Below are 18,718 nucleotides of genomic sequence, written 5' to 3'. Positions count from 1 at the left end.
CTGGTCCCTATATATTAGGACAAGTACTTAGGGTGCACTGTGCATTCATGTCTGGGTGTCCTATATATTAGGACAAGTACTAAGGGTGCCCTGTGTAGTCATGTCTGGGTCTCTATATATTAGGACAAGTACTAAGGGTGCACTGTGTAGTCATGTCTGGGTCTCTATATATTAGGACAAGTACTAAGGGTGTACTGTGTAGCCATGTCTAGGTACCCTATATATTAGGACAAGTACTAAGGGGGCCCTGTGTAGGCATGTCTGGGTCTCTATATATTAGGACAAGTACTAAAGGTGCACTGTGTAGTCTGGGTCCCCTATATATTAGGACAAGTACTAAGGGTGCCCTGTGTAGCCATGTCTGGGTCTCTATATATTAGGACAAGTACCAAGGGTGCACTGTGTAGCCATGTCTGGGTCCCTATATATTAGGACAAGTACTAAGGGTGCACTGTGTAGCCATGTCTGGGTCTCCCATATATTTGGACAAGTACTAAGGGTGCCCTGTGTAGTCATGTCTGGTCCCTATATATTAGAAAAAGTACTTAGGGTTACCTGTGTAGTCATGTCTGGGTCTCTATATATTAGGACAAGTACTAAGGGTGCACTGTGTAGTCTGGGTCCCCTATATATTAGGACAAGTACTAAGGGTGCCCTGTGTTGCCATGTCTGGTTCTCTATATATTAGGACAAGTACTAAGGGTACCCTGTGTAGCCATGTCTGGGTCTCTATATATTAGGACAAGTACTAAGGGTGCACTGTGTAGCCATGTATGGGTCTCTATATATTAGGACAAGTACTAAGGGTGCACTGTGTAGTCTGGGTCCCCTATATATTAGGACAAGTACTAAGGGTGCCCTGTGTAGCCATGTCTGGGTCTCTATATATTAGGACAAGTACTAAGGGTGCACTGTGTAGTCTGGGTCCCCTATATATTAGGTCAAGTACTAAGGGTGACCTGTGTAGCAATGTCTGGGTCTCTATATATTAGGACAAGTACCAAGGGTGCCCTCTGTAGCCATGTCTGGGTCCTTATATATTAGGACAAGTACTAAGGGTGCGCTGTGTAGTCATGTCTGGTCCCTATATATTAGGACAAGTACTTAGGGTGCACTGTGCATTCATGTCTGGGTATCCTATATATTAGGACAAGTACTAAGGGTGCACTGTGTAGTCATGTCTGGGTCTCTATATATTAGGACAAGTACTAAGGGTGCACTGTGTAGTCTGGGTCCCCTATATATTAGGACAAGTACTAAGGGTGCCCTGTGTAGCCATGTCTGGGTCTCTATATATTAGGACAAGTACTAAGGGTGCACTGTGTAGTCTGGGTCCCCTATATATTAGGTCAAGTACTAAGGGTGACCTGTGTAGCAATGTCTGGGTCTCTATATATTAGGACAAGTACCAAGGGTGCCCTCTGTAGCCATGTCTGGGTCCTTATATATTAGGACAAGTACTAAGGGTGCGCTGTGTAGTCATGTCTGGTCCCTATATATTAGGACAAGTACTTAGGGTGCACTGTGCTTTCATGTCTGGGTATCCTATATATTAGGACAAGTACTTAGGGTGCACTGTGCATTCATGTCTGGGTATCCTATATATTAGGACAAGTACTAAGGGTGCACTGTGTAGCCATGTCTGGGTCCCCTATATATTAGGACAAGTACTAAGGGGGCCCTGTGTAGGCATGTCTGGGTCTCTATATATTGGAACAAGTACTAAGGGTGCCCTGTGTAGCCATGTCTGGGTCCCTATATATTAGGACAAGTACTAAGGGTGCACTGTGTAGCCATGTATGGGTCTCTATATATTAGGACAAGTACCAAAGGTGCACTGTGTAGTCTGGGTCCCCTATATATTAGGACAAGTACTAAGGGTGCCCTGTGTAGCCATGTCTGGGTCTCTATATATTAGGACATGTACCAAGGGTGCACTGTGTAGCCATGTCTGGGTCCCTATATATTAGGACAAGTACTAAGGGTGCACTGTGTAGCCATGTCTGGGTCTCCCATATATTTGGACAAGTACTAAGGGTGCCCTGTGTAGCCATGTCTGGTCCCTATATATTAGGAAAAGTACTTAGGGTGCCCTGTGTACTCATGTCTGGGTCTCTATATATTAGGACAAGTACTAAGGGTGCACTGTGTAGTCTGGGTCCCCTATATATTAGGACAAGTACTAAGGGTGCCCTGTGTAGCCATGTCTGAGTCTCTATATATTAGGACAAGTACCAAGGGTGCCCTGTGTAGCCATGTCTGGGTCTCTATATATTAGGACAAGTACTAAGGGTGCGCTGTGTAGTCATGTCTGGTCCCTATATATTAGGACAAGTACTTAGGGTGCCCTGTGTAGTCATGTCTGCGTCTCTATATATTAGGACAAGAACTAAGGGTGCACTGTGTACCCATGTCTAGGTACCCTATATATTAGGACAAGTACTAAGGGTGCCCTGTGTAGGCATGTCAGGGTCTCTATATATTAGGACAAGTACTAAGGGTACCCTGTGAAGCCATGTCTGGGTCTCTATATATTAGGACAAGTACTAAGGGTGCACTGTGTAGTCTGGGTCCCCTATATATTAGGACAAGTACTAAGGGTGCCCTGTGTAGCCATGTCTGGGTCTCTATATATTAGGACAAGTACTAAGGGTGCACTGTGTAGTCTGGGTCCCCTATATATTAGGACAAGTACTAAGGGTGCACTGTGTAGCCATGTCTAGGTCCCCTATATATTAAGAAAAGTACTAAGGGTGCCCTGTGTAGCCATGTCTGGGTCTCTATATATTAGGACAAGTACTAAGGGTACCCTGTGTAGCCATGTCTGGGTCTCTATATATTAGGACAAGTACTAAGGGTGCACTGTGTAGTCTGGGTCCCCTACATATTAGGACAAGTACTAAGGGTGTGCTGTGTAGTCATGTCTGGGTCCCCATATATTAGTGCAACTACTAAGGGTGCCCTCTGTAGCCATGTCTGGGTCTCTATTTATTAGGACAAGTACTATGGGTGCACTGTGTAGTCATGTCTGGTCCCCATATATTAGTACAAGTACCAAGGGTGCCCTGTGTAGTCATGTCTGGGTCCCCATATATTAGTACAAGTACTAAGGGTGCCCTCTGTAGCCATGTCTGGGTCCCTATGTATTAGGACAAATACTAAGGGTGCCCTCTGTAGCCATGTCTGGGTCTCTATATATTAGGACAAGTACTAAGGGTGCACTGTGTAGTCATGTCTGGGTCCCTATATATTAGGACAAGTACTAAGGGTACCCTGTGTAGCCATGTCTGGGTCTCTATATATTAGGACAAGTACTAAGGGTGCACTGTGTAGCCATGTATGGGTCTCTATATATTAGGACAAGTACTAAGGGTGCACTGTGTAGTCTGGGTCCCCTATATATTAGGACAAGTACTAAGGGTGCCCTGTGTAGCCGTGTCTGGGTCTCTATATATTAGGACAAGTACTAAGGGTGCACTGTGTAGTCTGGGTCCCCTATATATTAGGTCAAGTACTAAGGGTGACCTGTGTAGCAATGTCTGGGTCTCTATATATTAGGACAAGTACCAAGGGTGCCCTCTGTAGCCATGTCTGGGTCCTTATATATTAGGACAAGTACTAAGGGTGCGCTGTGTAGTCATGTCTGGTCCCTATATATTAGGACAAGTACTTAGGGTGCACTGTGCATTCATGTCTGGGTATCCTATATATTAGGACAAGTACTAAGGGTGCACTGTGTAGTCATGTCTGGGTCTCTATATATTAGGACAAGTACTAAGGGTGCACTGTGTAGCCATGTCTAGGTCCCCTATATATTAGGACAAGTACTAAGGGGGCCCTGTGTAGGCATGTCTGGGTCTCTATATATTGGAACAAGTACTAAGGGTGCCCTGTGTAGCCATGTCTGGGTCCCTATATATTAGGACAAGTACTAAGGGTGCACTGTGTAGCCATGTATGGGTCTCTATATATTAGGACAAGTACCAAAGGTGCACTGTGTAGTCTGGGTCCCCTATATATTAGGACAAGTACTAAGGGTGCCCTGTGTAGCCATGTCTGGGTCTCTATATATTAGGACATGTACCAAGGGTGCACTGTGTAGCCATGTCTGGGTCCCTATATATTAGGACAAGTACTAAGGGTGCACTGTGTAGCCATGTCTGGGTCTCCCATATATTTGGACAAGTACTAAGGGTGCCCTGTGTAGCCATGTCTGGTCCCTATATATTAGGAAAAGTACTTAGGGTGCCCTGTGTACTCATGTCTGGGTCTCTATATATTAGGACAAGTACTAAGGGTGCACTGTGTAGTCTGGGTCCCCTATATATTAGGACAAGTAAGGGTGCCCTGTGTAGCCATGTCTGAGTCTCTATATATTAGGACAAGTACCAAGGGTGCCCTGTGTAGCCATGTCTGGGTCTCTATATATTAGGACAAGTACTAAGGGTGCGCTGTGTAGTCATGTCTGGTCCCTATATATTAGGACAAGTACTTAGGGTGCCCTGTGTAGTCATGTCTGCGTCTCTATATATTAGGACAAGAACTAAGGGTGCACTGTGTACCCATGTCTAGGTACCCTATATATTAGGACAAGTACTAAGGGTGCCCTGTGTAGGCATGTCAGGGTCTCTATATATTAGGACAAGTACTAAGGGTACCCTGTGAAGCCATGTCTGGGTCTCTATATATTAGGACAAGTACTAAGGGTGCACTGTGTAGTCTGGGTCCCCTATATATTAGGACAAGTACTAAGGGTGCCCTGTGTAGCCATGTCTGGGTCTCTATATATTAGGACAAGTACTAAGGGTGCACTGTGTAGTCTCGGTCCCCTATATATTAGGACAAGTACTAAGGGTGCACTGTGTAGCCATGTCTAGGTCCCCTATATATTAAGAAAAGTACTAAGGGTGCCCTGTGTAGCCATGTCTGGGTCTCTATATATTAGGACAAGTACTAAGGGTACCCTGTGTAGCCATGTCTGGGTCTCTATATATTAGGACAAGTACTAAGGGTGCACTGTGTAGTCTGGGTCCCCTACATATTAGGACAAGTACTAAGGGTGTGCTGTGTAGTCATGTCTGGGTCCCCATATATTAGTGCAACTACTAAGGGTGCCCTCTGTAGCCATGTCTGGGTCTCTATTTATTAGGACAAGTACTATGGGTGCACTGTGTAGTCATGTCTGGTCCCCATATATTAGTACAAGTACCAAGGGTGCCCTGTGTAGTCATGTCTGGGTCCCCATATATTAGTACAAGTACTAAGGGTGCCCTCTGCAGCCATGTCTGGGTCCCTATGTATTAGGACAAATACTAAGGGTGCCCTCTGTAGCCATGTCTGGGTCTCTATATATTAGGACAAGTACTAAGGGTGCACTGTGTAGTCATGTCTGGGTCCCTATATATTAGGACAAGTACTAAGTGTACCCTGTGTAGCCATGTCTGGGTCTCTATATATTAGGACAAGTACTAAGGGTGCACTGTGTAGCCATGTATGGGTCTCTATATATTAGGACAAGTACTAAGGGTGCACTGTGTAGTCTGGGTCCCCTATATATTAGGACAAGTACTAAGGGTGCCCTGTGTAGCCGTGTCTGGGTCTCTATATATTAGGACAAGTACTAAGGGTGCACTGTGTAGTCTGGGTCCCCTATATATTAGGTCAAGTACTAAGGGTGACCTGTGTAGCAATGTCTGGGTCTCTATATATTAGGACAAGTACCAAGGGTGCCCTCTGTAGCCATGTCTGGGTCCTTATATATTAGGACAAGTACTAAGGGTGCGCTGTGTAGTCATGTCTGGTCCCTATATATTAGGACAAGTACTTAGGGTGCACTGTGCATTCATGTCTGGGTATCCTATATATTAGGACAAGTACTAAGGGTGCACTGTGTAGTCATGTCTGGGTCTCTATATATTAGGACAAGTACTTAGGGTGCACTGTGTAGCCATGTCTAGGTCCCCTATATATTCGGACAAGTACTAAGGGGGCCCTGTGTAGGCATGTCTGGGTCTCTATATATTAGAACAATTACTAAGGGTGCCCTGTGTAGCCATGTCTGGGTCCCTATATATTAGGACAAGTACTAAGGGTGCACTGTGTAGCCATGTATGGGTCTCTATATATTAGGACAAGTACCAAAGGTGCACTGTGTAGTCTGGGTCCCCTATATATTAGGACAAGTACTAAGGGTGCCCTGTGTAGCCATGTCTGGGTCTCTATATATTAGGACATGTACCAAGGGTGCACTGTGTAGCCATGTCTGGGTCCCTATATATTAGGACAAGTACTAAGGGTGCACTGTGTAGCCATGTCTGGGTCTCCCATATATTTGGACAAGTACTAAGGGTGCCCTGTGTAGTCATGTCTGGTCCCTATATATTAGGAAAAGTACTTAGGGTGTCCTGTGTACTCATGTCTGGGTCTCTATATATTAGGACAAGTACTAAGGGTGCACTGTGTAGTCTAGGTCCCCTATATATTAGGACAAGTACTAAGGGTGCCCTGTGTAGCCATGTCTGGGTCTCTATATATTAGGACAAGTACCAAGGGTGCCCTGTGTAGCCATGTCTGGGTCTCTATATATTAGGACAAGTACTAAGGGTGCGCTGTGTAGTCATGTCTGGTCCCTATATATTAGGACAAGTACTAAGGGTGCCCTGTGTAGGCATGTCTGGGTCTCTATATATTAGGACAAGTACTAAGGGTACCCTGTGTAGCCATGTCTGGGTCTCTATATATTAGGACAAGTACTAAGGGTGCACTGTGTAGTCTGGGTCCCCTATATATTAGGACAAGTACTAAGGGGGCCCTGTGTAGCCATGTCTGGGTCTCTATATATTAGGACAAGTACTAAGGGTGCACTGTGTAGTCTGGGTCCCCTATATATTAGGACAAGTACTAAGGGTGACCAGTGTAGCAATGTCTGGGTCTCTATATATTAGGACAAGTACCAAGGGTGCCCTCTGTAGCCATGTCTGGGTCCCTATATATTAGGACAAGTACTAAAGGCGTGCTGTGTAGTCATGTCTGGTCCCTATATATTAGGACAAGTACTTAGGGTGCACTGTGCATTCATGTCTGGGTATCCTATATATTAGGACAAGTACTAAGGGTGCACTGTGTAGTCATGTCTGGGTCTCTATATATTAGGACAAGTACTAAGGGTGCACTGTGTAGCCATGTCTAGGTCCCCTATTTATTTGGACAAGTACTAAGGGGGCCCTGTGTAGGCATGTCTGGGTCTCTATATATTAGGACAAGTACTAAGGGTGCCCTGTGTAGCCATGTCTGGGTCTCTATATATTAGGACAAGTACTAAGGGTGCACTGTGTAGCCATGTATGGGTCTCTATATATTAGGACAAGTACTAAGGGTGCACTGTGTAGTCTGGGTCCCCCATATATTAGGACAAGTACTAAGGGTGCCCTGTGTTGCCATGTCTGGGTCTCTATACATTAGGACAAGTACCAAGGGTGCACTGTGTAGCCACGTCTGGGTCCCTATATATTAGAACAAGTACTAAGGGTGCACTGTGTAGTCATGTCTCGGTCCCCTATATATTAGGACAAGTACTAAGGGTGCCCTGTGTAGCCGTGTCTGGGTCTCTATATATTAGGACAAGTACTAAGGGTGCACTGTGTAGTCTGGGTTCCCCATATATTAGGACAAGTACTAAGGGTGCCCTGTGTTGCCATGTCTGGGTCTCTCTACATTAGGACAAGTACCAAGGGTGCACTGTGTAGCCATGTCTGGGTCCCTATATATTAGAACAAGTACTAAGGGTGCACTGTGTAGACATGTCTGGGTCTCCCATATATTTGGACAAGTACTAAGGGTGCCCTGTGTAGTCATGTCTGGTCCCTATATATTAGGAAAAGTACTTAGGGTGCCCTGTGTAGTCATGTCTGGGCCTCTATATATTAGGACAAGTACTAAGGGTGCACTGTGTAGCCATGTCTAGGTCCCCTATATATTAAGAAAAGTACTAAGGGTGCCCTGTGTAGCCATGTCTGGGTCTCTATATATTAGGACAAGAACTAAGGGTACCCTGTGTAGCCATGTCTGGGTCTCTATATATTAGGACAAGTACTAAGGGTGCACTGTGTAGCCATGTATGGGTCTCTATATATTAGGACAAGTACTAAGGGTGCACTGTGTAGTCTGGGTCCCCTACATATTAGGACAAGTACTAAGGGTGTGCTGTGTAGTCATGTCTGGGTCCCCATATATTAGTACAACTACTAAGGGTGCCCTCTGTAGCCAAGTCTGGGTCTCTATTTATTAGGACAAGTACTAAGGGTGCACTGTGTAGTCATGTCTGGTCCCCATATATTAGTACAAGTACCAAGGGTGCCCTGTGTAGTCATGTCTGGGTCCCCATATATTAGTACAAGTACTAAGGGTGCCCTCTGTAGCCATGTCTGGGTCCCTATGTATTAGGACAAATACTAAGGGTGCCCTCTGTAGCCATGTCTGGGTCTCTATATATTAGGACAAGTACTAAGGGTGCACTGTGTAGTCATGTCTGGGTCCCTATATATTAGGACAAGTACTAAGGGTGCCCTGTGTAGACATGTCTGGGTCTACTATATATAAGGACAAGCATTAAGGGTTCCCTGTATAGTCATGTCTGGGTCTCTATATTTTAGGACAAGTACTAAGGGTGCACTGTGTAGTCATGTCTGGGTCCCCTATATATTAGGACAAGTACTAAGGGCGCACTGTGTAGCCATGTCTGGGTCCCTATATATTAGGACAAGTACTAAGGGTGCCCTGTGTAGTCATGTCTGGGTCCCTATATATTAGGACAAGTACTAAGGGTGCCCTCTGTAGCCATGTCTGGGTCCCTATATATTAGGACAAGTACTTAGGGTGCCCTCTGTAGCCATGTCTCGGTCTCTGTATATTAGGACAAGTACTAAGGGTGCACTGTATAGTCATGTCTGGGTCTCTATATTTTAGGACAAGTACTAAGGGTGCCCTGTGTAGTCATGTCTGGGCCCCCTATATATTAGTACAAGTACTAAGGGTGCACTGTGTAGCCATGTCTGGGTCTCTACATATTAGGGCAAGTACTAAGGCTGCCCTATGTAGCCATGCATGGGTTCCTATATATTGTTACAAGTACTAAGGGTGCACTGTGTAGTCATGTCTGGGTCTCTATATATTAGGACAAGTACTAAGGGTGCACTGTGTAGTCATGTCTGGTCCCTATATATTATTGCAAGTACTAAGGGTGCCCTATGTAGTCATGTCTGGGTCCCCATATATTAGTACAAGTACTAAGGGTGCCCTCTGTAGCCATGTCTGGGTCCCTATGTATTAGGACAAGTACCAAGGGTGCCCTCTGTAGCCATGTCTGGGTCTCTATATATTTGGACAAGTACTAAGGATGCCCTGTGTAGTCATGTCTGGGTCCCTATATATTAGGACAAGTACTAAGGGTGCCCTGTGTAGACATGTCTGGGTCTACTATATATAAGGACAAGCACTAAGGGTGCCGTGTATAGTCATGTCTGGGTCTCTATATTTTAGGCCAAGTACTAAGGGTGCACTATGTAGTCATGTCTGGGTCCCCTATATATTAGGACAAGTACTAAGGGCGCACTGTGTAGCCATGTCTGGGTCCCTATATATTAGGACAAGTACTAAGGGTGCCCTGTGTAGTCATGTCTGGGTCACTATATATTAGGACAAGTACTAAGGGTGCCCTCTGTAGCCATGTCTGGGTCCCTATATGTTAGGACAAGTACTTAGGGTGCCCTCTTTAGCCATGTCTGGGTATCTGTATATTAGGACAAGTACTAAGGGTGCACTGTATAGTCATGTCTGGGTCTCTATGTTTTAGGACAATTACTAAGGGTGCCCTGTGTAGTCATGTCTGGGCCCCCTATATATTAGTACAAGTACTAAGGGTGCACTGTGTAGCCATGTCTGGGTCTCTATACATTAGGACAAGTACTAAGTGTGCCCTATGTAGCCATGTATGGGTTTCTATATATTAGTACAAGTACTAAGGGTGCACTGTGTAGTCATGTCTGGGTCACCTATATATTAGAACAAGTACTAAGGGTGCACTGTGTAGTCATGTCTCGGTCCCCTATATATTAGGACAAGGACTAAGGGTGCCCTGTGTAGTCATCTCTGGGTCCCTATATATTAGGACAAGTACTAAGGGTGCCCTCTGTAGCCATGTCTGGGTCCCTATATGTTAGGACAAGTACTTAGGGTGCCCTCTGTAGCCATGTCTGGGTATCTGTATATTAGGACAAGTACTAAGGGTGCACTGTGTAGTCATGTCTGGGCCCCCTATATATTAGTACAAGTACTAAGTGTGCCCTATGTAGCCATGTATGGGTTTCTATATATTAGTACAAGTACTAAGGGTGCACTGTGTAGTCATGTCTGGGTCACCTATATATTAGAACAAGTACTAAGGGCGCACTGTGTAGTCATGTCTCGGTCCCCTATATATTAGGACAAGGACTAAGGGTACACTGTATAGTCATGTCTGGGTCTCTATATCTTAGAACAAGTACTAAGGGCGCACTGTGTAGTCATGTCTGGGTCTACTATATATTAGGACAAGTACTAAGGGTACACTGTGTAGTCATGTCTGGGTCTCTATACATTAGGACAAGTACTTAGGGTACACTGTGTAGTCATGTCTGGGTCTCTTTATATTAGGACAAGCACTAAGGGTGCCCTGTGTAGCCATGTCTGCGTCCCCTATATATTAGGACAAGCACTAAGGGTGCCCTGTGTAGCCATGTCTTGGTCTCCTATATATTAGGACAAGTACTAAGGGTGCCCTGTGTAGCCATGTCTGGGTCTCCTATATATTAGGACAAGTACTAAGGGTGCCCTGTGTAGTCATGTCTGGTCACCTATATATTAGGACAAGTACTAAGGGTGCCCTGTGTAGTCATGTCTGGGTGTCTATATATTAGGACAAGTACTAAAGGGGCACTGTGTAGTCATGTCTGGTGTCCAATATATTAGGACAAGCACTAAGGGTGCACTCTGTCGTCATATCTGGTCTCCTATATATTAGGACAAGTACTAAGGGTGCACTGTGTAGTCATGTTTTGGTCCCCTATATATTAGGACAAGTACTAAGGGTGCACTGTGTAGTCATGTTTTGGTCCCCTATATATTAGGACAAGTACTAAGGGTGCCCTGTGTAGTCATGTCTGGTCCCTATATATTAGGACAAGTGCTAAGGGTGCACTGTGTAGTCATGTTTTGGTCCCCTATATATTAGGACAAGTACTAAGGATGCCCTCTGTAGCCATGTCTGGGTCTCTATATTTTAGGACAAGTACTAAGGGTGCCCTGTGTAGCCATATCTGGGTCCTATATATTAGTACAAGTACTAAGGGCGCACTGTGTAGCCATGTCTGGGTCTCTATATATTAGGACAAGTACCAAGGGTGCACTGTGTAGCCATGTCTGGGTCTCTATATATTGGGACAAGTACTAAGGGTGCACTGTGTAGTCATGTCTGGGTCACCTATATATTAGAACAAGTACTAAGGGTGCACTGTGTAGCCATGTCTGGGTCTCTATATATTGGGATAAGTACTAAGGGTGCACTGTGTAGTCATGTCTGGGTCACCTATATATTAGGACAAGTACTAAGGGTGCCCTCTGTAGCCATGTCTGGGTCTCTATATTTTAGGACAAGTACTAAGGGTGCCCTGTGTAGCCATATCTGGGTCCTATATATTAGTACAAGTACTAAGGGTGCACTGTGTAGCCATGTCTGGGTCTCTATACATTAGGACAAGTACTAAGTGTGCCCTATGTAGCCATGTATGGGTTTCTATATATTAGTACATGTACTAAGGGTGCACTGTGTAGTCATGTCTGGGTCACCTATATATTAGAACAAGTACTAAGGGTGCACTGTGTAGTCATGTCTCGGTCCCCTATATATTAGGACAAGGACTAAGGGTGCCCTGTGTAGTCATCTCTGGGTCCCTATATATTAGGACAAGTACTAAGGGTGCCCTCTGTAGCCATGTCTGGGTCCCTATATGTTAGGACAAGTACTTAGGGTGCCCTGTGTAGTCATGTCTGGGTCTCTATATTTTAGGACAAGTACTAAGGGTGCCCTCTGTAGCCATGTCTGGGTATCTGTATATTAGGACAAGTACTAAGGGTGCCCTGTGTAGTCATGTCTGGGTCTCTATATTTTAGGACAAGTACTAAGGGTGCCCTGTGTAGTCATGTCTGGGCCCCCTATATATTAGTACAAGTACTAAGGGTGCACTGTGTAGCCATGTCTGGGTCTCTATACATTAGGACAAGTACTAAGGGTGCCCTATGTAGCCATGTATGGGTTTCTATATATTAGTACAAGTACTAAGAGTGCACTGTGTAGTCATGTCTGGGTCACCTATATATTAGAACAAGTACTAAGGGCGCACTGTGTAGTCATGTCTCGGTCCCCTATATATTAGGACAAGGACTAAGGGTACACTGTATAGTCATGTCTGGGTCTCTATATTTTAGGACAAGTACTAAGGGTGCCCTGTGTAGTCATGTCTGGGTTCCCTATATATTAGTACAAGTACTAAGGGTGCACTGTGTAGCCATGTCTGGGTCTCTACATATTAGGGCAAGTACTAAGGGTGCCCTATGTAGCCATGCATGGGTTCCTATATATTATTACAAGTACTAAGGGTGCACTGTGTAGTCATGTCTGGGTCCCTATATATTAGGACAAGTACTAAGGGTGCACTGTGTAGTCATGTCTGGTCCCTATATATTATTACAAGTACTAAGGGTGCCCTGTGTAGTCATGTCTGGGTCCCCATATATTAGTACAAGTACTAAGGGTGCCCTCTGTAGCCATGTCTGGGTCCCTATGTATTAGGACAAGTACCAAGGGTGCCCTCTGTAGCCATGTCTGGGTCTCTATATATTTGGACAAGTACTATGGATGCCCTGTGTAGTCATGTCTGGGTCCCTATATATTAGGACAAGTACTAAGGGTGCCCTGTGTAGACATGTCTGGGTCTACTATATATAAGGACAAGCACTAAGGGTGCCGTGTATAGTCATGTCTGGGTCTCTATATTTTAGGACAAGTACTAAGGGTGCACTATGTAGTCATGTCTGGGTCCCCTATATATTAGGACAAGTACTAAGGGCACACTGTGTAGCCATGTCTGGGTCTCTATACATTAGGACAAGTACTAAGTGTGCCCTATGTAGCCATGTATGGGTTTCTATATATTAGTACAAGTACTAAGGGTGCACTGTGTAGTCATGTCTGGGTCACTTATATATTAGAACAAGTACTAAGGGTGCACTGTGTAGTCATGTCTGGGTCTACTATATATTAGGACAAGGACTAAGGGTGCCCTTTGTAGTCATCTCTGGGTCCCTATATATTAGGACAAGTACTAAGGGTGCCCTCTGTAGCCATGTCTGGGTCCCTATAAGTTAGGACAATACTTAGGGTGCCCTCTGTAGCCATGTCTGGGTATCTGTATATTAGGACAAGTACTAAGGGTGCACTGTATAGTCATGTCTGGGTCTCTATATTTTATGACAAGGACTTAGGGTGCCCTGTGTAGTCATGTCTGGGCCCCCTATATATTAGTACAAGTACTAAGGGTGCACTGTGTAGCTATGTCTGGGTCTCTATACATTAGGACAAGTACTAAGGGTGCCCTATGTAGCCATGTATGGGTTTCTATATATTAGTACAAGTACTAAGAGTGCACTGTGTAGTCATGTCTGGGTCACCTATATATTAGAACAAGTACTAAGGGCGCACTGTGTAGTCATGTCTCGGTCCCCTATATATTAGGAGAAGTACTAAGAGTGCCCTGTGTAGCCATGTCTTGGTCTCCTATATATTAGGACAAGTACTAAGGGTGCCCTGTGTAGTCATGTCTGGTCTCCTATATATTAGGACAAGTACTAAGGGTGCACTGTGTAGTCATGTCTGGGTGTCTATATATTAGGACAAGTACTAAAGGTGCACTGTGTAGTCATGTCTGGTGTCCTATATATTAGAACAAGCACTAAGGGTGCACTGTGTCATCATATCTGGTCTCCTATATATTAGGACAAGTACTAAGAGTGCACTGTGTAGTCATGTTTTGGTCCCCTATATATTAGGACAAGTACTAAGGGTGCCCTGTGTAGTCATGTCTGGTCTCCTATATATTAGGACAAGTACTAAGGGTGCACTGTGTAGTCATGTTTTGGTCCCCTATATATTAGGACAAGTACTAAGGGTGCCCTGTGTAGTCATGTCTGGTCCCTATATATTAGGACAAGTACTAAGGGTGCACTGTGTAGTCATGTTTTGGTCCCCTATATATTAGGACAAGTACTAAGGGTGCCCTGTGTAGTCATGTCCGGGTCTCTATATATTAGGACAAGTACTAAGGGTGTCCTGTGTAGTCATGTCTGGTTACCTATATATTAGGACACGTACTATGGGTGCCCTGTGTAGCCATATCTGGGTCCCTTATATAGTAGGACAAGTACTACGGGTGCCCTGTGTAGTCCTGTCTGGGTCCCTATATATTTGGACAAGTACTAAGGATGCCCTCTGTAGCCATGTCTGGGTCTCTATATTTTAGGACAGGTACTAAGGGTGCCCTGTGTAGCCATATCTGGGTCCTATATATTAGGACAAGTACTAAGGGTGCCCTCTGTAGCCATGTCTGGTCCCCTATATAATAGGACAAGTACTAAGGGTGCCCTGTGTAGTCATTTCTGGGTCCCTATATATTAGGACAGGTACTAAGGGTGCCCCGTGTAGCCATATCTGGCCCCTATATATTAGTACAAGTACTAAGGGCGCACTGTGTAGCCATGTCTGGGTCTCTTTTTTTAGGACAAGTACTAAGGGTGCCCTATGTAGCCATGTATGGGTTCCTATATATTAGGACAAGTACTAAGGGTGCACTGTGTAGTCATGTCTGGGTCACCTATATATTAGGACAAGTACTAAGGGCGCACTGTGTAGTCATGTCTGGGTCCCCTATATATTAGGACAAGTACTAAGGGTACATTGTATAGTCATGTCTCGGTCTCTATATATTAGGACAAGTACTAAGGGCGCACTGTGTAGTCATGTCTGGTTTACTATATATTAGGACAAGTACTAAGGGTGCCCTGTATAGTCATGTCTGGGTCCCCTATATATTAGGACAAGTACTAAGGGTACACTGTGTAGTCATGTCTGGGTCTCTATATATTAGGACAAGTACTTAGGGTGCACTGTGTAGTCATGTCTGGTGTCCTATATATTAAGACAAGCACTAAGGGTGCACTGTGTAGTCATGTCTGGTGTCCTATATATTAGGACAAGCACTAAGGGTGCACTGTGTAGCCATGTCTGGGTCTCCTATATATTAGGACAAGTACTAAGGGTACACTGTATAGTCATGTCTGGGTCTCTATATATTAGGAGAAGTACTAAGGGTGCCCTGTATTGTCATGTCTGGGTCCCCTATATATTAGGACAAGTACTAAGGGTACACTGTGTAGTCATGTCTGGGTCTCTATATATTAGGACTAGTACTTAGGGTGCACTGTGTAGTCATGTCTGGTGTCCTATATATTAGGACCTGTACTAAGGGTGCACTGTGTAGACATGTCTGGTCTCCTATATATTAGGCCAAGTAATAAGGGTGCCCTGTGTAGTCATGTTTGGGAGTTTCATGTGGGTAATCCAAGTGGTGGTTTACCTGAATGTCCTTTGTCACTCTTGACGCCATCGTTCCTTTCTCTCGGGTGAATCCAGATGGTAGAAAAATAAGCAGTCCACACACAGTGAAATGATTCTTTCTCAGTGTTTAGGGGTAACACTGGTATTTCCATGGTAAAGCAGGCCCAGGGCAGGCTGGTGGATACCTTTCAGCTTTTACCATTCCGGACCACACAGAACAGATGATGTCAATGTGGCTCACTCTCCTGTCCTCTCTCTTGCAAGTCCGGAATAGAACTTTCCTTCAGACACCTTGCAAAAACATATATACGAAACACGATCACATGACGCACAACATGATACATTTTTCAGACATAACCCAGACGTCAACCCACTCAGTGCTGCAGCTATGCAATACACATCATATTCATGCAACATAGAAGACACTGACAACACATAGGCACAAGACAAATGCATTCACACTTATGGAGGGGCCCTGTTAACTCTGGGCCACTACACAAGTACTAAGGGTGCACTGTGTAGTCATGTCTGGGTACACTATATATTAGGAGAATAAAGTCTCTTGACCCGTCTGGCTCTCTAGAAATGAGTTTATGAATTAGATGCATCATAAATACACGCAGCTCTCTCCATTGTAGCCGATAGGACATGCTGGGCCATTACCTCGACATCCATCATCTACAATGGTGAGAGCCACACGCATTATCTGCTCCTCCAAGGAGTGTTTATTAGGGGGGAAGGTGACCCCTCTTCTCCCAATAGTTGGGAGTTCTTGAAGTGGAACTTACTTTGCTTATAATATTGTGGTTGTTGTTAGCCGTTTAGTCGTTCACGACCTTCGGCAACCCTGAAGGCGAGCTCCTTAAGGATATGATTATAGCATATACTTAGGATATACCATAAATATCTCAGATGAGAACATCCATGTGGCCCTTGGAAGTGGTTCAGTATGGCAATGTGGCCCTCAGACCAGACTAAGTTGTGCCCTCCTGATTTATCACCTCTGTGGACACATCTAAATGAGTTTACATCTTGTTATCTTTGTAATTCCCCGTCCATCAGTGTTTCCTGTCCCTTCGTTATATTTCATCTGTCTCACCATTTTATTATCTAACGCTCCCTCCACCTATTTGTCTCCTTCCTATTTTCAGCTCCCGGTCCCTTCCCTTCTGTTCGCAGTCCCATTTATCACTGCCCTTGTCACAAATGCTCCGTGCCTCCTTATTGTTCCTTCTTCTTGCTGCTGTCCACACGTCTCCCAGCACCTTCTAGCAAATTTGTTCTTGGAGAAGAAGCAAAGAATGGCAGATAGCACTAACCCATTCACTGCTGGACTAAAGTGGTTTATTGCCAAAATCGGCTGTGTAGAAATGGAAGGAAACCTAAAATGCAAATGATCCGAGAATGAAAAAGTAATATCTTCAGTTTTACTGCTAAACATTACACTTCCTTAGAAGAATGTCATCGCTGGATCGGCATTGTAGCTTTATTCTTCCACCTTCATCACTCATTGTGCAAAGTGTGATAAAATATGACATTCCAGGAGGTTTTGAATGCAACACAATTATGTCAGTTTGGAGAATTTCGATCCTCTTTTCTGAAAAGTAAAGAATGAAAGACGGGCATTCCAGTTGCATTGAAAGCGTAGAAGCTTTATTGGACCACACGTGCATCTCCAGTTCCCGAGACGACATTTTTCCAAGAGTTATATGACCTAGTGCCTTCCTCTAAGGACATACTGCATTAGATCTGCTGGTTTTTGACGCCCGTCTGCGGTCTTCCAAGATGGCTACAGCATTCCCGTCACAGCCCAGTGGTAGTCAGACTCAGCATGCTGCTGATTGGCCAGGATGTGATCAGCGCTGGTCAGTCAGAGCGCCATGTAGTGTCCTAGACTATGATACACTACTAATGTTCAGTTTGTAGCAGGTTTTCTAAGAAACGACAAGACCATCTTGGAAGATCGCTCTAGGAACCAGCAGATCCGTGGCAGTATGGCCATAGAGGAGGGCACCAGGTAATAGAATTCCCCCACTCTGGTCTATGGACAAAGTTTGTCCAGGGACCGGAGGGTCACTTTAACCCCTTAAAAACACAGGTCGTGCATTTACATTCTTGGTGTGCAGAGTCTATATGGAGCGGTATCGCAAACTGATCATCCCGCACCATAATAGGCAGTTGTGAGTGGATGTCAGCCATCTGTGATAGCCGACACCCGCCCACAACAGCCATGATCTGCGGCTGTCAAGCCTCTGACATTTAAATAACCTGATCGTTATTCGGGGGTCCCAAATGGTCCCAAAAGGTGATCGCATGGTGCCGTTGAGTTACTATGACAGCTGGATGCCTTCTGAAGGTGCCCTGGGACTGCCATGAATACGTTACTGTGGAAAGCCTTCATAGTCTACCTATCAAAATGGGGTATAATGCAATACTGTGGTATTACATTATACAGTACAAATGATCAAATGTTTGCAGGTTCAAGCCTTCTATGGGAACTAAAAAAGAAAGTAAAAATAAGTTTAAAAAAAGTTTTTCTTAATTATTGGAAAAAAATAAATGAAGTAAAAGCTTTTCCCAAATGTAAAAATAAAATAAAAACATATTTGGTATCGCTGCGTAAAAGTCATTATCCCGCACAGTCAATGTAGTCAGAAAAAAACAAAACATTATGCCAGAATTTCACCCTTTTGGTCACACCATCTCCAAGAAAAAAATCAATTAAAAAGCGATCAACAAGTCACGCAAACATCAAAATGGCACCAATAGAAACCACAGGAAGTCCCATCAAAATTGAGTCCTCGCACAACTATGTCAACTGAAAAAAGTTATGGCGGTCAGAAGATGGTGGCAAAAAATAGTTGTTTTTTTTTCAAAGATATTTTATTTTTTAGAAGTAGTACAGGGTGAGAAAAAACTATATAAATTTGGTATTGCATGAATTGTACTAACCGATAAAGTTATGCCATTTTTGTCATAGTGTGTACACTGTGGATACATGATCCCCAAAGATGG

The 18,718-nt window shown here is 44.4% G+C and overlaps 1 protein-coding gene across 1 annotated transcript in view; it reads left to right on the top strand.

The window, feature by feature from the left end:
* Positions 1-18,718, top strand: part of NCAN (neurocan) — a 238,339-nt gene that overhangs the window by 167,083 nt on the left and 52,538 nt on the right. The gene's annotated exons all lie outside the window — the stretch shown is intronic.

Source organism: Eleutherodactylus coqui, chromosome 5 (genome assembly GCF_035609145.1).
Source record: "Eleutherodactylus coqui strain aEleCoq1 chromosome 5, aEleCoq1.hap1, whole genome shotgun sequence".
NCBI lineage: Eukaryota > Metazoa > Chordata > Amphibia > Anura > Eleutherodactylidae > Eleutherodactylus > Eleutherodactylus coqui.
Note: the sequence above shows the minus strand (reverse complement) of the source record. Positions and strands in the feature narration are given on the sequence as shown.